This window comes from Chrysoperla carnea, chromosome 4 (genome assembly GCF_905475395.1).
Source record: "Chrysoperla carnea chromosome 4, inChrCarn1.1, whole genome shotgun sequence".
In the NCBI taxonomy this organism is placed as follows: Eukaryota; Metazoa; Arthropoda; class Insecta; order Neuroptera; family Chrysopidae; genus Chrysoperla; species Chrysoperla carnea.
Genome location: NC_058340.1, coordinates 75,145,260 through 75,164,978, shown reverse-complemented (window position 1 = coordinate 75,164,978; position 19,719 = coordinate 75,145,260). Strand labels below are relative to the sequence as shown.

The 19,719-nt window shown below is 27.9% G+C and overlaps 1 protein-coding gene across 3 annotated transcripts in view; it reads right to left on the bottom strand.

Moving 5' to 3' along the window:
* Positions 1-19,719, bottom strand: part of LOC123297801 (zinc transporter ZIP11) — a 91,631-nt gene that overhangs the window by 16,020 nt on the left and 55,892 nt on the right. The window lies entirely within an intron of this gene.

Sequence of the window (19,719 nt, the reverse complement as noted above, 5' to 3'; positions counted from 1 at the left end):
AAAAGTTATTGGGCTTGGCTTGATCAGTAAGTGCGCTTTTATGTGGTCGCACAAAATTTTTCCTACTAGACAATTTCTTACATAAGAAAATTTTCAATGACAAGGGGTTCTCTTTCATGAACCCTAAAAATCCACAGATATCTGTTTTCTAAGACGAAAATCATCGAATAATCAACAGAAAATCTTTTTCTACCATCCCAAAAAGTGTCCAATGCGTCTAAAGAACGAATTTACTTCAATAATTAATCAGAAAGTTATTGATCTAGATATAAAAATTCTTATTCATAGATCACTTGCGTAGAATTAAATGTTCGAATAAAAGAACAATTAAAATTTGTAATAAATGATTTTAAGTAATGTTTCTCATGTTTTGTTCGCAATAAATTCATTCAATCATTCAGTAAGTCTGTGTCGGTTTAACTTCGGTTTAGTTTGGTAATAAATTAATAATAATAATAATAATAATAATAAAAGCATTTAAATTATTTAGGTCAATGTTTTGTTGTTTAAAATATAATAACATAAAATGACCTTCCAAATTCAATTCAACACATAATAAATAATCAAATACAGAAAACAGTTCTGCTAACTCTTATTTACTTCCTAAAAATTATTTCATAATAATTCAGGATTTGGTGTAGTAGAAGCGAATTCATCAAAGATTTTGGAGTTTCATTCTCATTTTTTTCGCACAAAAAATGATTTAAAAAAATAATAAAATTTTGTAAACAAATCAATTTATTAGGACAATCCCAAAAAAAAACGTTTTCTTAGAATCATTTTAAAGAGATATGCAAGGATTTAATAATACTAGAGATTTCAAAAAAACTTTATAAATACATTTTTTGATTAACAAAGTTTCCAAAAATCACAAAAAATTCTTAGGTCATCGGCCTTTTTATGATTATTTTATCGTTCAAAGTTGGTTGAAAAAGTGATGAATTATATAGTTTATCCTTTTCAATTGGATATTTCTATATCAAAAAATCTAGAGAGTGTGATAAAAATTATCAAAAATATTTAGACAAGCTTGTAGTTTTTAATAATACCATCAAAATATCTAAGTGGTCGATGATATCAAAACAAAATTTTAATTTATTTATGAGTTCATCGAAGATCTATCATTTGATGAACAGAGACGACTATAGTTAGAGTATTGATGATTGAAGAGCGATATCTATATTATCAACTTTATAAGCATCACTTGCACACAATATATTATATATTTTTGTAATTTAATGGTAATAAAACCTCTAAAAAAACATCCGTTATAGTATTTCAAAATCAAAGTTTTTCTGTATTTTCATGTTCAAGCTTCAATATTTTAAAAGCACAGATGTTGAAAAAATAGAAAAAGTTAATTATAAGTTTATAAAAATTAATAATTAAAAATATTTTTGATTATTAATTTTACAAACTTTAATAACAGCTGTATCTCGTACGTACATAGAACATAACTTTCTTATTTGATTTAAACAGGACTTAAGAACTCAAATCTTGAATCTAAAAATTACAAACTACAACAAACTGTGTTATATTTGTTTTAATTTTATTTAAAAAAATATTATGACTTGATTATTTTAAAAAATGTATTAAATAAATAATACAAACTTATTATTTTAGAAAAAAAATAGTTTTGAAGACGTTGAACTAATTTTAAAATATCTATCTTTATGCTATGCTGTGCAAATATACAGTAGAGTTCTGAATATTACCAATAATAAGTAAATTCAAGCTTTTACTTAAAGACGTTTCAAATTAAAAGATAAAATTTTAAGAATTAATTGTTGAGACTTCCGTTTCAAATTTTCAGGGTTTAAAATTTAAGAAAATTTTTAGAAAAATACCATAATTTTCGAAATATCGAAGGAGACTTAAAGGAAATCACTTTCATTTCATTTTTCATCACTTTAAGATGATTGTAAACCTACAGTATTGTAAAAAAGTTTTGGTTTATTGCACGGTACATACATATAAACCAAATACATGCTTTGTAGTGAAGTAATGAGTTATTTTTGGCTCTACAATACCACGCAACTACAAAAGTATATAATATATTGTGTGCAAGTGCTGCTTATAAATTTGGTAATATAGATATCGCTCTTCAATCATCAATACTCCAATTAAAGTTGTCTTGAAAATGAAGGATCTTCGATGAACTCATAATTAAAGTAAAATTTTGTTTCTATATAATCGACAAATCTATATTTGTATGGTATTATTATAAACTAGAAGATTGTCTAAATATTTTAGATAGTTTTTTATCACACTCTCTAGATATTTTAATATAGAAAAATTCAATTGAAAGGATAACCTATTCATCATTTTTTCAGCCAACTTTGATCGATAAAATAATAATAAAAAGCCCGATGACCTAGGAATTTTTTGTGACTTTTAGAAACTTTGTTAATCAAAGTATTTTTGTATTTATTTAATTTAATAAAAATGTGAACTCTACTGTAAATAAATAAATAAATAATAATATATTATATTTAATATTAAAGATACACGCAAGCGTATTCATTCATAAACTAGTAAATATCTAATTTCTAAAATAAAAAAAATTGTTAAATAATTATTTATTGATAACATCATTTATGAAATTAAATAAAAAAATATTTTATTTTATTTAGATATATTCATCACGTCACTTCCATAACCATAGTCAAAACTTTATGCCCTTTTAAATGAGATATCACAAAGTGGAAGTGCCATTTGAAATTTCAAATTTGGAGCAGGTGGGGGTGATGGAGTGAAATCTAAATTTTCTAGGTAGCATTTTTGAACTTCCCCCTCGATATCTAAATCGACGTGTTTTCATTCAAAACATTAATCACATCATGTCAAGAGTTATTAAGGGTGAATATGAACGCTATTCTTAAAATGCCGTAAGGCCAGTGTTTCCAGAAAATACAGAATCTCTTCTTGATATTAAAAAAGATAAGTAAAGGTTACGGTAGGATTCATGGAAGGAGGAAGGGGTTCTAAAAAGACTAGAATTGACGCTCCCTAAAACAATTTTCATTTTTATTCGCTATCACAATTAAACCAGGATTGAATGAACTATACTTTCATGAAATATCTCAAATAAATTATACAATTATGGAAGTACCTCCACAAAATAAACGTAAAATAAAAAAATAGAAACATATAATTAAATATAATATTTTTATTTAATATAATTTATTTCAGAAGCATACACAAATGCACCTCTGTGTATGAACCGATAGACAGACAGACGGACTAGAATGAATGCAGCAATATTGAAACTTAAAAAAATGAAGCTAAACAGCATTCAATAGCATTCTTGAGCCTAAGGTGTGTGTAGTTTGTAGTATATTATAAAAGTATTAAATAGAATACTTTCATAGGTATTTTAAAAGTATTTAAAAATTATTGACTAATTTAAATACGACCTTGAACTTCCTTGACCGCTATTTTCTTTTACATGTTTAGATGTAATTCAAAAATATTCTTATTTGAAAATATGTTGGCATATGGTATGGAAATTTGAATTAAGACAAATATTAATTTCATTTTAAAATAAATTATTTTAATTTAATTTAATTCAACACGAATAGATTACAAGGTTTAAGTTTTCAAAAAATAATAGGTTTATTTGCTAATATTGGGAGTCGAATTTTTATTCAATTTATATTGACAGACGGACAGACGAACAGACAACCGAAAAGAACTAATTAGGTGATTTTATTAACACCTATACCAAAATTTTGTTCATATCATCAATATTTTCAAACTTGGGAATAGGTATAACTTGTATATTACATATATGCATGATATAAAAAAACCGAAGAAGTGTATTTTTCGAAATGAATTAACTTCAAACCTCCACAATTCGAAATCTTGGAATTTGAATTCAATCAATGACCATATTTGGAAAACCACAAGTCTAATCAATTTTTTAATTAGATTTTCGTAACTTTGGGTTCAAATTACACAAAAACATAAATTTGATAGAAACAGAAGAGAAAGATTCGATTTTCCATTAAAGTGATGAAAAAATGGCATTGATTGGATTCTAAGTGACTAAAAATGATAATAAAAATATAGTGATTATTGTAATTTAAAAAATAAGGAAGGGCTATGTAAGTTTCCGCAACTAGAAGAATTTTATAAATAAAATTAAATTTATGTATGGAAAAAAGTTGGTGAGGCCCCCACAGGAGGCCCCGAGGGCGTCGTCACACTGTCATCTACATGTATTATGTACCTATGTATATAGTAATAATAATATTATTAGATGGCCATCAACACTCAAAACATACATTGGGTACATTGGCTGCTATAGCAGACAGCAGGTCTCCAATCTGGTGCTAAGACCAATACTAGAAAACTACTTATTGTGCTAATTGTTGTTCAGCAATTCAATAACCTCTTCTTAATAATTATATTTGTTAATATACTCATCAGTGGCGGTTCATTCATTAAGTAAATATCTTTAAATGATAACTTAAATTAAAAAGTTTAAGAAACTAACAACATTAAATCAGGTCTGATCGATTCTTTTGTAGCATTATAGCTCCTAAACGAATGAATCAATTTTGATTTTTGTATGTTTGACAGGTAATATGATCAAGACTGTTCTTTCGAGTTGTGGTTCAAGAAAATTTGCTCATCCATTAGAGAATCATCACCTCTTTTCTGGTTGTTATTGGGTGCGGAATCCTAAACTCGCACTTGAAACATAGATAAGAATATTCGTGATCAAATTACCTTTTAAACAAAAGACAAAAATCAATATCGGTTCATTCGTCTAGGAGTTACGATGCCACAGACAGAAACATAGATTCAAAGACACGTTAAACTTATAACACCTCTCTTTTTAGTCAGAGGTGATAAAAATAGAATTTTAAACTGGTATATTAAAGAGGTAAGAGACAAATCCATATACAGAAGAAAGTCGGTTATAACGACGAAAATGAAAGGTCCCGACCGAATTCCTATATATAAAAAAACATACATGAATATATCGGTTATAAAGACATAACGGTTATAGCGACTATATCAATGTTCATTGGAATTATAGCCCAACATTTTGGCTATAACGACCAACGTTATTAATCCACGAAATTTTTCAACTGGGTGATTTACTGAGAGATCGACTGAGACAAGATTTTTCGTAAAAGACTAGCACTAAATACGTTTTCGCAAAAAAACTGAAATCAGTTGTATAAAAAGTATTGTAACGCCATTGGCTTTAAAAAAAAAGTATAATTAAATTCATAAATTTACAAATACAATCAAAGTTTGTTGTCTACCTTGGGTCCAGTCAGTCCTAGTTCACAACAAGTCTGTTTGTGTGTGTTTATAAACATGTTTATAAAGAATATTAATCTCCTATCAAAAAATTTATCTTCCAATATCTTCCTGGTTCTTAAATATCATTTCAAAATACATACACAACTCTCAATTTGAATAAAACAAATTCAATATTTTATATTGGGGTCTGTACACGATCAATTAATTTGTACAACAACCCCAGTATGTGCAAACAATTTTTGAGAAATAGTTAAGCGGTTTGCCACCTCATAACCAACAGTTTACTAACTTCTTTTCATTCATTGTCGAGAGGATATGATACTAATCAGAAAAAAAGGGTCCGAAAAGAAAAAACCGAGTAAATAGACCCAGAAAAAATAGATTCGGAAAAAATAGACCCAGGAAAATACGACGACTATTTTTTACAAACAAGATTTGTACAAATTGTTTGATCGTGTATGGGATCCAATAGATTCGACTTTAGAGGTATGATTTAATCTATTTTTGAAAATGATTCATTTTTTTTATGAAATAACAAAACCAAATGAAATCAACCAAAGAGGCCTCACGGGGCCAATGTTCAACTTTCTTTGTTTGCAATAAAATCTATTCAAATATCTTTTGTAGATAGATATTTTAAGGACTGAATTTGTTCTTTTACATAAAATTGAAGGATTATCCTTTTTCCCACTTATCCTGGGTGACTTTTCTTCTCATGTTTTTAGTACAACTATTCATATACATTTAGTAAGAGTTTTATGTACGAGTATTCATTTTTAACCCCCGACAAACAAAGGGGAATGTTATAAGCTAAACATATCTGTGTATCTCAGTGCCTGTTTGTGGATTTGTACTTCCTAAACGAATGAATCGATTTTGAGATTTTTTTTAAGGTGTTTTGATTTTGAATATTCTTAGCTTGTTTTAAAGTTCGAGTTTAGCAAACAGTTGAGCAGATTATCTTTAAATGATGCTACTAATGCTGGTATGCCATTAGTAGCATTATTGACATTACAGTATTAAATATTACTATTTACCAAAAGTATTGGGGGTATCATCAATCAGTATAGGTCTGACACCCATTCTGACATTGGCTCATGCCTCATATTCCGATACTTTTAATGATAAAATCTCTTTTCTTTTCAATTTTTAAAAAGGTCTTGTTTGAAGACATTTAACAACTTTGTAAAAAGTAATAAATTCTTGTTACAAACGTAAATGAACTTTCAAGACTTTTGAAATTACCTTTTTTTTTTAATTCGGCAACATTCTAGTTTGCAAAGGGAGGAATTTAGTATCCAATTAGTAATTTACCCACCGGCAAAATGGTAAGTACACATCAAAATTTAAATGTCTTATCGGTTTTATCTTTTGTAAAAAAAAAAAGATCTTTTTGCCTGTGGATATTACACCGAAGTGTAATCATTACAACTTACAAAACAGATTCTGATCTGAATGAGAACTAATCTTTGTTCAAATTCCAAGTAATTTGAATGAAATCATTCACAAAATTATAACAAGCAAAATTATCAATGTCAATCATCATACAACCTCCATATACAAAATCACCAACATATTGACTATTTAGGTGAATATCAAAAGAAAAAGTGTGTTAGAGGAAAATCTAGATTTTTAACTACTTTTCAGATACATTCAAATTTATGTAAAAAGAAAGTAACTAAAAGGATTTTTGGCAACTAGAAGTGGAAAGGGTAAAAAAAAATGTTTGGGTGCTATCACTGCAGAAGTGATACTTCATTTGCTTTGATACTATTGTTAATTTAAGAACACGAGCGCCATCTGTGAATTTGAAGTGAGAAGAAATCAAACACAAGTATCGTTGTATTCCAAAGTGAAAACGTCACGTTTTTTAAATGATTTTTCCTGATTGCTTGAAAATAGTAAAAATAGCAGTTTTGTGGGTTTTTCCGAGTTAGCCCTACATGTCTCTCTAGCACGGGTCGGAATTTTTTTTAGTCCTTGCATTTACCTGGTGGTTTCAATAACATGATCAACTCACTCCCAATTAAAGGCATGTCCAATACGTAGAAAACTTGGGTATGTCAATCACATGGTTAATACAGGGATCAAAAATCGCACCGACCCGTGCTAACTCAATCCTTGATTAGATCGATTTTTTAATACCTCTTCTGTATATTGTACATGAATGTTAAAATAAACTTCTATTCAGCACAGATGAAATGAAATAAACACTTATGATTGGTCCAATAATAACATACATTTCGATAGACAAAGATGGAAAAAGTAAATAAATTAAAGTAATATAAGTAATAGATTGTAAGCTAACAAAGCTAAGCGTACTTAACAAATAGTTAAGCAGTTAGCAGCTTCTCATTCTAGTTTGTTTGGGAGGCCATCAAAAATCATGAGGTTCAATGTATTTTATTATTTTGCTAAAAAAACATTTCTCATGTCTAGTCAACTAGCTGAGATAGCTTAGTTAAGCAGTACGTTGTTATGTCATACAAAATATTGTAAGACATAAGCGGCAGACATTACAGACTTTTTAAAATAAATTGTTCTTAGAATTAAAATTGTACGGTACCAACTACAACTTTACGATCAGAAACTGCTCGTTTCAGAATTTATAGAAAATACCGTAAAATCAATTCCATATGAAAATACCGTAAAAGAGATGACAAAAAGTGAAATTAAAATTAAAATCGGCAAAGAAACACTGAATTGTTTAATTATTGTTTTGAGTGAAAGCACATCGATTTAAAACGACTAGAGAGAATTTGGAACGTTTCAAAATATTTTCATACACTCATTTTTTGGGAAGGACCCAAAAACCACCAAATTTCAATTAATTTACAAAGATAATAAAATAACAAATCGTTATATTGTTAATTAGATGATTATTCTAATCTGACAATTAATTAATGATTATTGATAAAAATATTTGTTGTCACGATAATATTTTAAAAAGATAATGGAAGAGATATATCTAAACAGATATACGAATAGACGGATAGACACACAGACACAGATTGTAACGATAAGTGTTTCTTTTTGTTTGAAACTCTCCGATACGTGTGGTCTGACCTTATAACAGTCAATAAAAAAAGAATTTATGAATCAAATATTATTACAATCATGACCCAAATACTTGAATATCTTAAAAATTAATTCTTTATTTAGTCAGCAAATATATATACTGGTACTTTTAATTCTCACAGTGCTGCAGCGCTTGTTCAGAAGCACAAGCTATGCAGAGCAGTCGTCATCAATAGGAAGCCAATTTCTTTTACTGCAAGAATACAAATTCACTGTTGGATTGTGGAGGCTCCATTAAACTTTTAAAGGATGTTCCCAAAAAAAAAAATGAGTGTATGAAAATATTTGAATATTAAGTTTCAAATTTTTGTGGGTGGACTCTGTTAGAATTTGGAATTAGATTCTCGATAATCCGGACTCAATAAAATCATCAGAGCTCTCCCTAGTCGGTGTCAGCCAAGCTAATGCAGCAAACTGTTCTGTCAGAGTTCTTTCCTTGGCTGACACCGACTCTAAAAATAACAATAATTTTAACTACATTATATTATAAATTATTTTTTTACTTTTTAGTGCATATTGTTTTGGAAAAGTTTTTCTTTTGAAGTCGGTTTTCTTTTTGTTAAAAGTTTTTTTTTATTTTGTGATTTTTAGTGAATCTGAAGTACACTAACTAATTTGTCACTAAAAAAAGAATCATTGAATTCGGTTGGCGTGATATTGAGTTATTCGTCTTCTTGTCGTGCATACTTAATGCAAATTTATGATTTTTATGGTTTTCTCATGGATGCCGTTCTCAGAACTCGACCAAAATGAAATGGGACGGACCACACCGAAAGCACTAGCTTTCAAATAGATAAAGAATTATCAAAATCGGTTCACCCATTCAAAAATTCTGAGGTAACAAACTTAAAAAAAAAAATACAGTCGAATTGATAACCTCCTCCGTTTTTGTTTGAAGTCGGTTAAAAATAAAATACTGAAAAAACACCTTTGGAATCTATGTATTTAAGCGAAACTGTACATATCCTACATAACACCCTGTATACAGGGTGTTTTTTTAAGTTGACATATGCTTGAAACTCGACTTTTATTCGCTTCAAGCGAAAAATGCTGTGTTCTTTACCGCACATCTTGCGCAGACATTAAACTTGACTTATTTTTTCAAACTCAATGAAAACCTCAGTTTACTCCATAACTTGTTACAGTTAGATAAATTCGAAAGTTTTTATTGATAAAGTTTTCCCCAAAAATTGTTTTATTCGTATCGCTTCTACGGAATCTAGACACTCTTCGACAAAATTTTTCCAATAAAAGTGTCTTTTCTGTAAAGCCCAATTTTGTTTAAATTATATGAAGAAACGCACCAAAAGCTATGATATATAGTTTCGTGTTGGGTGTATTTCTCGAAACCCTGTATTTCTCGAAAATTTGTTTATATCGAAATATGCTAGAGTTCTAATTGATCATCTTTGATAATATTTATATTATAATAGTTACAGTTTTCTCTATTTTTAAACAATATTTATAAATAATTGTACGTATTTTATAATCTAGAATAAAATTTAAATTTTTTGGTAAGATTCATTTTTTTTAGTCAGTCACCAAGCCCGTCTGTCCGCTCGTCCGTCCGTTTATATAAGTCTAAATTATAATATTATTTATTTATTTTTTTATAATATATTTAATAATATAAATGTGTACAACACTTTCCGATATCTGTAATATTTTTTGGTATTCGCGAGTTCGCGTTGCAAATAAAGGGGCCCCAAAAAGGGAACCGCAGACAATATTTTTATGTATATATTTGTGTATTTGAAAGTGTTAGTTGAAAAAAAAAATTTTTTTATATGATATTTTACAGTTAAACTTATTTTAGAATATAGAATTTATTGTTTTAGTAATGAAAATAATTATTTAAAGAGATATGCAACGATTGAATAATACTAGGGATTTCAATAAAATTTTATAAATACATTTTTTTTATTAACAAAATTTACAAAAATTACAAAAAATTCCTAGGTCATCGAGCTTTTTATGATTATTTTATCGTTTAAAGTTGGCTGAAAAAGTGATGAATCATATTGGTTATCCTTTTCAATTGGATATTTCTATATCAAAAAATCTAGAGAGTGTGATAAAAAAACTAGCTAAAATATTTAGACAATCTTGTAGTTTATAATAATACCATAAAAATATAAAGTTGTCGATCATATAAAAACAAAATTTTAATTTAATTACGATTTCATGGAAGATCCATCATTTGATGATTTGATAAACAGAGACGACTATAGTTAGAGTATTAATGATTGAAGAGAGATGTCTATATTATCAAATTTATAAGCATCACTTCAATATATTACATATTTTTGTAGTTGCGTGATATTGTAAAGCTAAAAATAATTCATTACTTGGCTATAAACATGTCTCTCGTTTTTCGGTCAAAGAATTTTAAGCTATTCTGGAATGTCTTCTAATACTGTACATGGCCCTTAAATTTTGCTATACTTTTTAATAATAGATAACAGATAACTGAATCGATCTCAAAGAAAATAGGTTATATGTCTGTAGAACCTATTTTGATTATTTGGACAGTAGCGCACAGTAGCATGTTTAAGTTGTTAATTTGATATGATATTTAAATAGGTTTCACTATACAAACTTATAAAACACATCTATATTTAAAATACAATACAAATACATTTATAAATATAAATACAAATACATAGAACAGTAACACACAGACATAGACATAATGGAGACATGTTTTAAAAAGGAGGACACCCGTCACCATCACCATCACCCCCACCCCCACCCCCACATACACAGATACCAAATCTTAGTTCTGTCTGAGCTGTGTGAATTGTCTGAGAATCAGAATCTATTTTGTTTTTGATCACATTATTTAGTTACTTGCGTCTTAGTTCTTTTTTTGTTAGGCCTATTAAATCGTCCTCATTATTTTCACAAAATTTTATAGCAGGTACATTTTGGGTAAATCATTTTGTTAAAAATAGAAATTTAAGAAACTGTTCAAAATATCAAATCTAAAAGATTTTACTTTTACAAAAGTTTTCGTAACCGAAGATTTCTCAATTAGGGAAGTTCCAGAAATTGTTAATTGCACGCCTGTGTTTGTTGTCGGACAGCTGTTTACCCGTAAAGAATTCCGCACTGTGATATTCCAGAGTAGAGAAATAATATATAAGTGATACAACCAACTTTCTTTTTATTATAGGCAATATTATTACATATATGATATACAAATTACATAATGAACAAAATTAAATTTTAATATTAATTCCCTAGTCTACCATACTGGATATTTTTGTTTCTATTATATTTACATGGTTACATGTTCATTCCTTTCAGTTGCTTGGGAATTGGGAAATTTTTCGATCCTTCGATTTTTAAATATATTAAAGAACTTCCTTAGATTTACAGCTTTACAACTTTTGGATCCACATATTGTTTTTACCATTACTACCCTTGATGGGGAACAGTAATGTATTAGAATTTTCTAGAAAGTTGTAGAATTTTCAAGAATTTTCCAGTCCGGTCAACGCAGAGTGTATAGTATATCAATAAAATATTTAATAATTTATAGATTCCAGGAAGCGATTAATCGTAAAGTCATCTAATTCACATATGTTTACGAAGCTAGTTACCTCCGTAATGTGGACATCTGTATGTGATAGCGGTATTTATAGAAATATCAAAGAATTTATGATCTTAAATTAATAATAAATAAATAAATATAATTGTTTATAATTATTTTATTGCATTTACAAAACATTTGTACAATTGTTGATTTATTTATTTATCATTCTAACTAGCTGATGCTCAACACTTCATTCTAGCTTCTTCTCCTAAGCAGAAATCTTAAAATTATAATGGAAATGAATGCAGAGAATGGATGATAAAAAGATATAAAAAGCTTTGATCCCATTCCCTGCGAGATACCAGTGTACTTGTTAAGGAGTCAAGCAAATTTATAATTTAGAGAAAAAATTTGTGGTCTAGAGAGACGCAAATCGAGATGTTTTAATCGGATAAAGCCAATTAAATCAATAATAAGTTCGAGCGATCAAGTTGAGCGATGCTGTCTTGGATACACTGCGGCAAAATAAGTTATTGCTAAAAAGGGGATAAACAGATGCAAGACTTGTAGTAACGGAGCAGGGCCGTGTGAATTTGACTAATTACTACTGTCGACTAAAACGCTCTCAGCCCAGGATGCTTCATCACATTTTAAGGCAGTGCAAATACAATTTTTTCAAATCTCTAGACTGAAATCCCACCTTAATAATACCTATGCTATATTTGAACCCATCATTGATAAATCAACATATATGTCTATCCTTATTTATAAATATGTTTTGCACACATAAAACAATCTATTTCACTCACTCCATTACACATTTTTTTATCAATTAAAATGTAAAGAATTCCTAAATGCCGTTATATTTATTGGTTAGCTGTTAGCTGTTAGCAGTTATAGCTGCTGATGAAGAAACAATACCTATATAATATTCAATACTACAGTCATTTTATATATAATTTATTAAAGAAACCTCTAAAAATGCAGATTAGTTACAAACCGAAACAAGCTGAAAGTTTAAGGAATTTTAGGAATATAAGGTGCTATAATGGGTTGTATTCCCAGCGGTATGCAGCGTATCCCCTACAGTGGCGGATCCACTCATATGGACATGATGGGCATGCCCATCACCTAAATAGACTCATGATTTAATAAAATTTAAAAAAAAACAATGAATCGCTTCAAATAGCTAGCACATTGTTCCTAATTTCCTAATTTGATGGGGGTTATGTTAACCCACTTGATACCAGGATTCAGGCAAGCAAACACTTTCAATTTCCACTAATTACAGGGCAATTAATATTTTGGGCGGTGAAAAGCCAAAATGACTTTGGTAATAATTTTGTTTTATTTTTTTTATTTATTATTGAATCGGCTGACTCTAGCTGTGACTGACTGGCTATTGGCTGTTGCAACAAATTGTTTGTACTGAACTGTACTTTGGTAACTTACTTTCAGACTGTTTGTTGCTTTCTTTTTGGAGTTTCATTCACACTTTTTATTGTCCATTTCCTATTACTAAAAATAAATGAACAATTTTTAGGATTCCGTTGCTCAATTTTAACAAAAAAACACTTCCAGTATATGCCCATATACTAATAAAAGGTTGGCGAAAATGTCTATTATTATTGTATTTCTTTAGTTTATCCATTACAAATAAACAAACAAAAAACAAAAGTTTTCTCTTTATAATACTAGTGTTGTTTACACGTGTTCGACAATAATTTGGGGTACTTGAACATTGTTAGCTAATTAAATAGCTAGCTGGCTATACGGGTAGATTACTTGTAGACAGTAGACATAGTTTATTGGTTCCATAATGACGCGACACCTAACATATCATGACGATAACACGAAATTGTACAGAGTGGAACATTGTAATCGTCTTTTACAATAACAAAAATGTTGCGCTCGAAAAAATTACATCTATTAGTACATCGCACTCGTTTCTGGTAACAGACTAGATAAACATCTTTTGATCGAAACATTTTTTCGTAAAACGAGTGGATTAGGCAAAAATTTATTGCCAAATCTTATATAGGAGAGTATAATTTTTTATATTGAGTTAGAAGGTTATTGAAATTAATTCCACGATACTCGAAATAAAATTGTATATTGTATAACTTTTTTAACTTTGTAGAGAATGTTTGTAATGTGTTACATGAATAAATTTGGTCACTAACGATGGTTCCATTGCAAGTGAAATGTCGATATTTAACGAAAAGTAAGTCTGTTGTATATTTTTTAATAATATTTTTAAATAAAATTTCTTAAAATACAATTTTATTTCGAGTATCGTGGTATTTATTTCAATAACTGTATGTCTCAACTCTAAGTTAACCAAAATTCATTTTTATAGGTGTTTATAAGAACCAGACAAAGTGGGCTGGAATTTTTTAGCACCTCTGACTATTTCCTTTTAATTAAAAGCAAATGTCTTTATTTTTTCCTCTATTCATTTTTTGCATCTATTTAATTATCGAGAAAATATTTCAAAAAATATCTGTATTATTATAAGGAATAACTTTCGAATTAAATATATTCTTCTATCTCTTATCGGTACAAACTCGTGTAGACTTTTTAGACGATCCAGAAGTTGAAAGTGAAAATTAGGTGCGTTATTAACATCGATTAAAATATTCCACTCTGTATTATTATGCAAAACAAAGGTATTTTTTTTACAACATTATTTACAGATAACGATTAAAAAAAAAGAACTTTAGTTTTAGTACCTTTAATTATCTTAATCACACATTTAAAATGTAGATAATACATAAATGTGACGTCATTAATTTTTAAAAAAAATTTATATTCATAAACTGACATAATTATGACGTATTTTAACACTTATAAACAAAGGACATTGTTCTTTAATTAATTTTATCATATTTTATGAATTTTATTTAACGTATTTTACGAAAAGACTATGGCACGCCATTTTACTATTTCATAGGCTAATTTTTATCGAGAAAAAAATTAATTAATTATTTTTTTTCAATCAGAAATTTTATATTTTATATTTTGTAAAATAAATCTTAGTAAAAGAGAGATTGATATAAGATAAGATGAGAAAAGAGAGATGAGAATTAAAATTATGATGATAACATAATAAAAATGTATTATTATGTATCATCATAATAATAATGTATTATTATTATGATGATACATAATAATAAATCAGTTAAATTTATTTGAATCAGATTAAAAAAAATGATTGAATTAAAATTATGTACATAATGGAAATAGAGAATTAAAATTATGTACATAATAAAAATGATTGAATTAAAATTATGTACATAATGGAAATAGAGAATTAAAATTATGTACATAATAAAAATGATTGAATTAAAATTATGTACATAATGGAAATAGAGAATTAAAATTATGTACATAATAAAAATGATTGAATTAAAATTATGTACATAATGGAAATATATGGCACGCCGTTTTACTATTTAATATGAATTAAAATTATGTACATAATAAAAATGATTGAATTAAAATTATGTACATAATAAAAATGATTGAATTAAAATTATGTACATAATGAAAATGATTATTATTATGATGATAACATAATAATAATGTATTATTATTACGATCATTTTTTTTCGGACATTAAATAGTAAAATGGCGTGCCATAAAAGACAGTGTTTTTTTGAGATAAAATACAAAGATTTGTTTGTACATGATTGAGTAGTTGAAATATTACCATTGGTGGTACTCAATTTTGAGACGTTCGTGTATATGAATTCTCATTAATGCTCTTTATAAGCAGGAAAATTACTCCATTATTAAATAAGGTGTACGGTGTTAAATTTATAGATTTAAGCTGTTAAAGTTTTAAAAAAAAAATTTACTTTTAAATTTTGTCTAATTTTCCCAAGATCTAACTAAATGCACCCTTAAAATTTTTAATGCAAGTCTCTAATATTTCCCTTTTTGAGAACGTCCATAACAGTCGTTTTAGTTTTTATCGCCTAGATTTTTTAAAACCATGAAAAATGAAAGAAAACAGTACAAAAATTGTCTGCGATATCTGGATACCATCGTCCATGATAGCTCCGTACTACGTCATTCTATTAACTCCTACGATGCATATGTTTTAAACAATTTACTCTGTTAGTTAATGTGGTGAATGTAAGTAAATAACTGTATACAGTTTTTATTAATAAATATCTAAAATTAAATTTATTACAAAATCGTTAAGTTATTTGTGATTTTAATTTTGATTTGATTTGGTATTTAATGTTTGTTTATTAAAATTGTTTTTTTATTATTAAATTCTATTTTGTATGCATTGTTCGTCTTCGTATCCACTGCTTCCACGTACAAACGTACATACGTCAATAGTTTACAGTCTATACTCACGTACGTTCACAATATGTTACAATTTCTTAGAATTATTTAAACAATAATAATAGTCTAGCCAACAACAACAACACACAATCAAATTCTTCGTCTTTGCTCAAATTTGCTCAACTTCAGTAATCGGGTGAGAACCGTTTTTTTTTTCAATGTTTCAATGTTTTCCATGGTTTTTTCTCACCCAAAAAGTGTTCAACGTACCTAAATAGGTTTTCAATTCCAACAATAGCGCATTTGCTTAGAAATAAAAGCTTTCCGAAAAGAATTTTGACGACGTTTCCAAAAAAATGCTTTTTTAATCTTTATTATTAACAGGGGATATCTCTTGGACCATAATAATAATTTAAATTTAAGATTAAAGTCGATTTTAACCAAAAAAAAAGAAATTGATCATATAAAAAAATAAAAATATTTAAAAACCAGTTGCTTTGACATACTCTAACTCTCGTGAGTGACTCCTGTGAATGAGATCTTTGAGCGAACGGACCCATAGACAGACGGACAGACTTTAGCTCAACTCTGTGAATGCTTTATTTGTTTTTTAATAAGTAAGAGATATGAATGAAATTTTTTTTTAAATATTTTGTTTCTACTTTCTTTTATCTTTCTCTAAATAAATAAGAAAACTTTTTCATTCACAATAAAAATACTTCATTTTTTTTTTTTGGTGTGTTTTATTAAATATTTATTTAAAATTTCTTTATTTGCATAAAATCGCTGTTGACTGATACTTTTATGTTTTTTCGTCAGCTACAGGTGTTTCTAATTAAATTTATGTGAACTAAAGAGTGTAATTTTTTTTTAATAAATATTTAACAATAAAATATATATCACAATTGTTTAAATCCCATGTATATAACACATTTTATTCGTGTGTTTTAAGAAGATATGCAACGATTGAATAATACTAGGGATTTTAATAAAACTTTATAAATACACTTTTTGATTAACAAAGTTTCCAAAGATCATAAACAATTCCTAGGTCATCGGGCTTTTTATTATTATTTTACCATTCAAAGTTGGCTGAAAAAAATGATGACTCATATAGGTTATTCTTTTCAATTGGATATTTCTATATCAAAAAATTTGGAAAACGGTTGACCCTGCAGGTCATCCCTGTAACTTCCCGCCAAGTATTGACTCATATCGTGTAAAAAATTTTATCTATTCTGATGTTATATCCACTCGCATTTTATTGTAATATGCGAACAAAAAAGATCAAATTTTTCGATTATTATCAAAAAATTTCATAGACGTTTGATAAAACACTATTTTTTAAATTTTCAAATCGCGATAACTTTAGAATGAATAAACCGATTTTCACGCGGTTGGTGACATTCGACGCAGTTTTTCAAGCTTCATGAAGAATCTTTAAGTTTCAATTGATAGAACAAAAAATTTTGAGGTTATTCCGAAAAAACGCTTTTTTGGGTTTTCTTTCGTCAACGATAACTCACGAACGAATCAACCGATTTTGACCGGACTGGTGGTGATTGACGTGGTTTTTTAATGTTGAGAGCTGATTAGTTTTTGGAATTGATCGATACAGCCGTTTAAAAGTTATTTTAAAAAAAACCACTTAAAAAATTTTTTTTTGAGATTTCTTGAAATCTATCAGTTCCAAATAGGCCTCAAAATCTAAGTTTGGTCGAGCCCTTTCGAATGGCACCAACCGCGATCAAATCGGACAAGCCGTTCAAAAGTTATGAGAGGTTTACATACATCCACACACACACACACACTCATACAAACATACAGCCATACAGACACCCTCGCGGAAGTAGTCAGGGAAGCTTCCTGACACCTTTAAACGTCGAGATCTGATGAAAACTCGATTTTGGCAAAACGGGGTGAAAACAATTACTTCCCTATTTTCTTAGCGGGAAGTTAAAAATCTTAAAAATCTAAAGAGTGTGATAAAAAACTATCTAAAATATTTAGACAATCTTGTAGTTTATAATAATACCATACAAATATAAAGTTGTCGATGATATAAAAACAAAATTTTAATTTAATTATGAGTTCATAGAAGATCCATCATTTGATGAACAGAGACCACTATAGTTAGAGTATTGATGATTGAAGAGCGATATCAATATTATCAAATTTATAAGCATCACTTGCACACAATATATGATATATTTTTGTAGTTGTGTGGAATTCTAAAGCCAAAATAAATATTTTTATGGATAATGCGACAACAGGTGAAGCTACTTAGAACTTAGAAAACCACAATGAAAAATGAAATATCAGTGATGTCAATAATTTATTAATAACATAAAAAAGTAGAAATTTCAAATTCCAATCGTTTTGAAAAATAATTTGAATGAATTAAAAAATTTTAATTCAAACGGAAACATTGATTAAGTAATTAAAACGGTTAATTTTTATATTTTAAATTACCATTCAAGTTTACTTAACTTCTCATCTACAGATTCTTTTTTCAAGAATTACAATAAGAAAAAAATTTATAATTTTGTAGTTAAGGCAAAGCGATCATGGTACTGCAGGTTAATTTAATGACTGAATGCAGAGTTTCTGAGATATCGCAGTATTTGGATCTTTTTAGTCTGTATCTCAAAAACTATTCGACCAGTCATCAAATGCACCCGATTTTTGTACTATTTTGGTCGAAATTACCTTATATTCTGAGTTTTATCGAAATTGAAGATAAGTGAGGGCTATAACGTAATAGTCTTTGTTTTTAAAGGAGAAATTGCCCAGTAAAGCGGGCGAGTACCTGCTAGTAGTATATAAGATAATAGTAGTATTACTACTGTACGTTAATTTTTATTGACAAAATTTCAATAACTAACTCCCCTCTTTCGCATGAAATTATTGATATTTTATAGGTATCGTAATCGATCTCCTTTAAAATATAGTAGAAAATCAATAAATATTGATAATTTCTTTCATTCATAACTTGTTTGTTGAGTTAAGATGTATTTTAAAATTTTAAACAAAAATTGTAATTTTTTTTTTTTTAAATTTTTAATAAATAAATAATAATTAATTGATTTTGTTAAAATTAGGTTTGTTTGTAAATAAATAAATATCGATAAAGTAGTTACCTAAAAAAAAAAAAATTATTGATAAATTATGTTTGGAAATAACAAAAATATTTTGTTGTTGAATTTAAAATTGATTATTACCAATCATGTAAACTTTATGGTAATTTTATTTTAAAATTACTTTCAAAATACCAAAATTTAATTCATTATTCTTATAGACCTGGAGCCCGTCACAGTGAAACTGCACTTACACGGATTTCGAAATTTCACATATGAATCAATAGGTTTATCCTGCGGCAGAAATATTTTTTGACAGGAGTTTATTTTTTACTGGTGTTTTAGATATTTTGGTCAAGTTTTGAGCTGTCACACCGAGATATTTCGAAAGTAGAACTTAAAACGAACAAATTAAAAAAATAAAAATAATTCCGCGATAAGGATAAA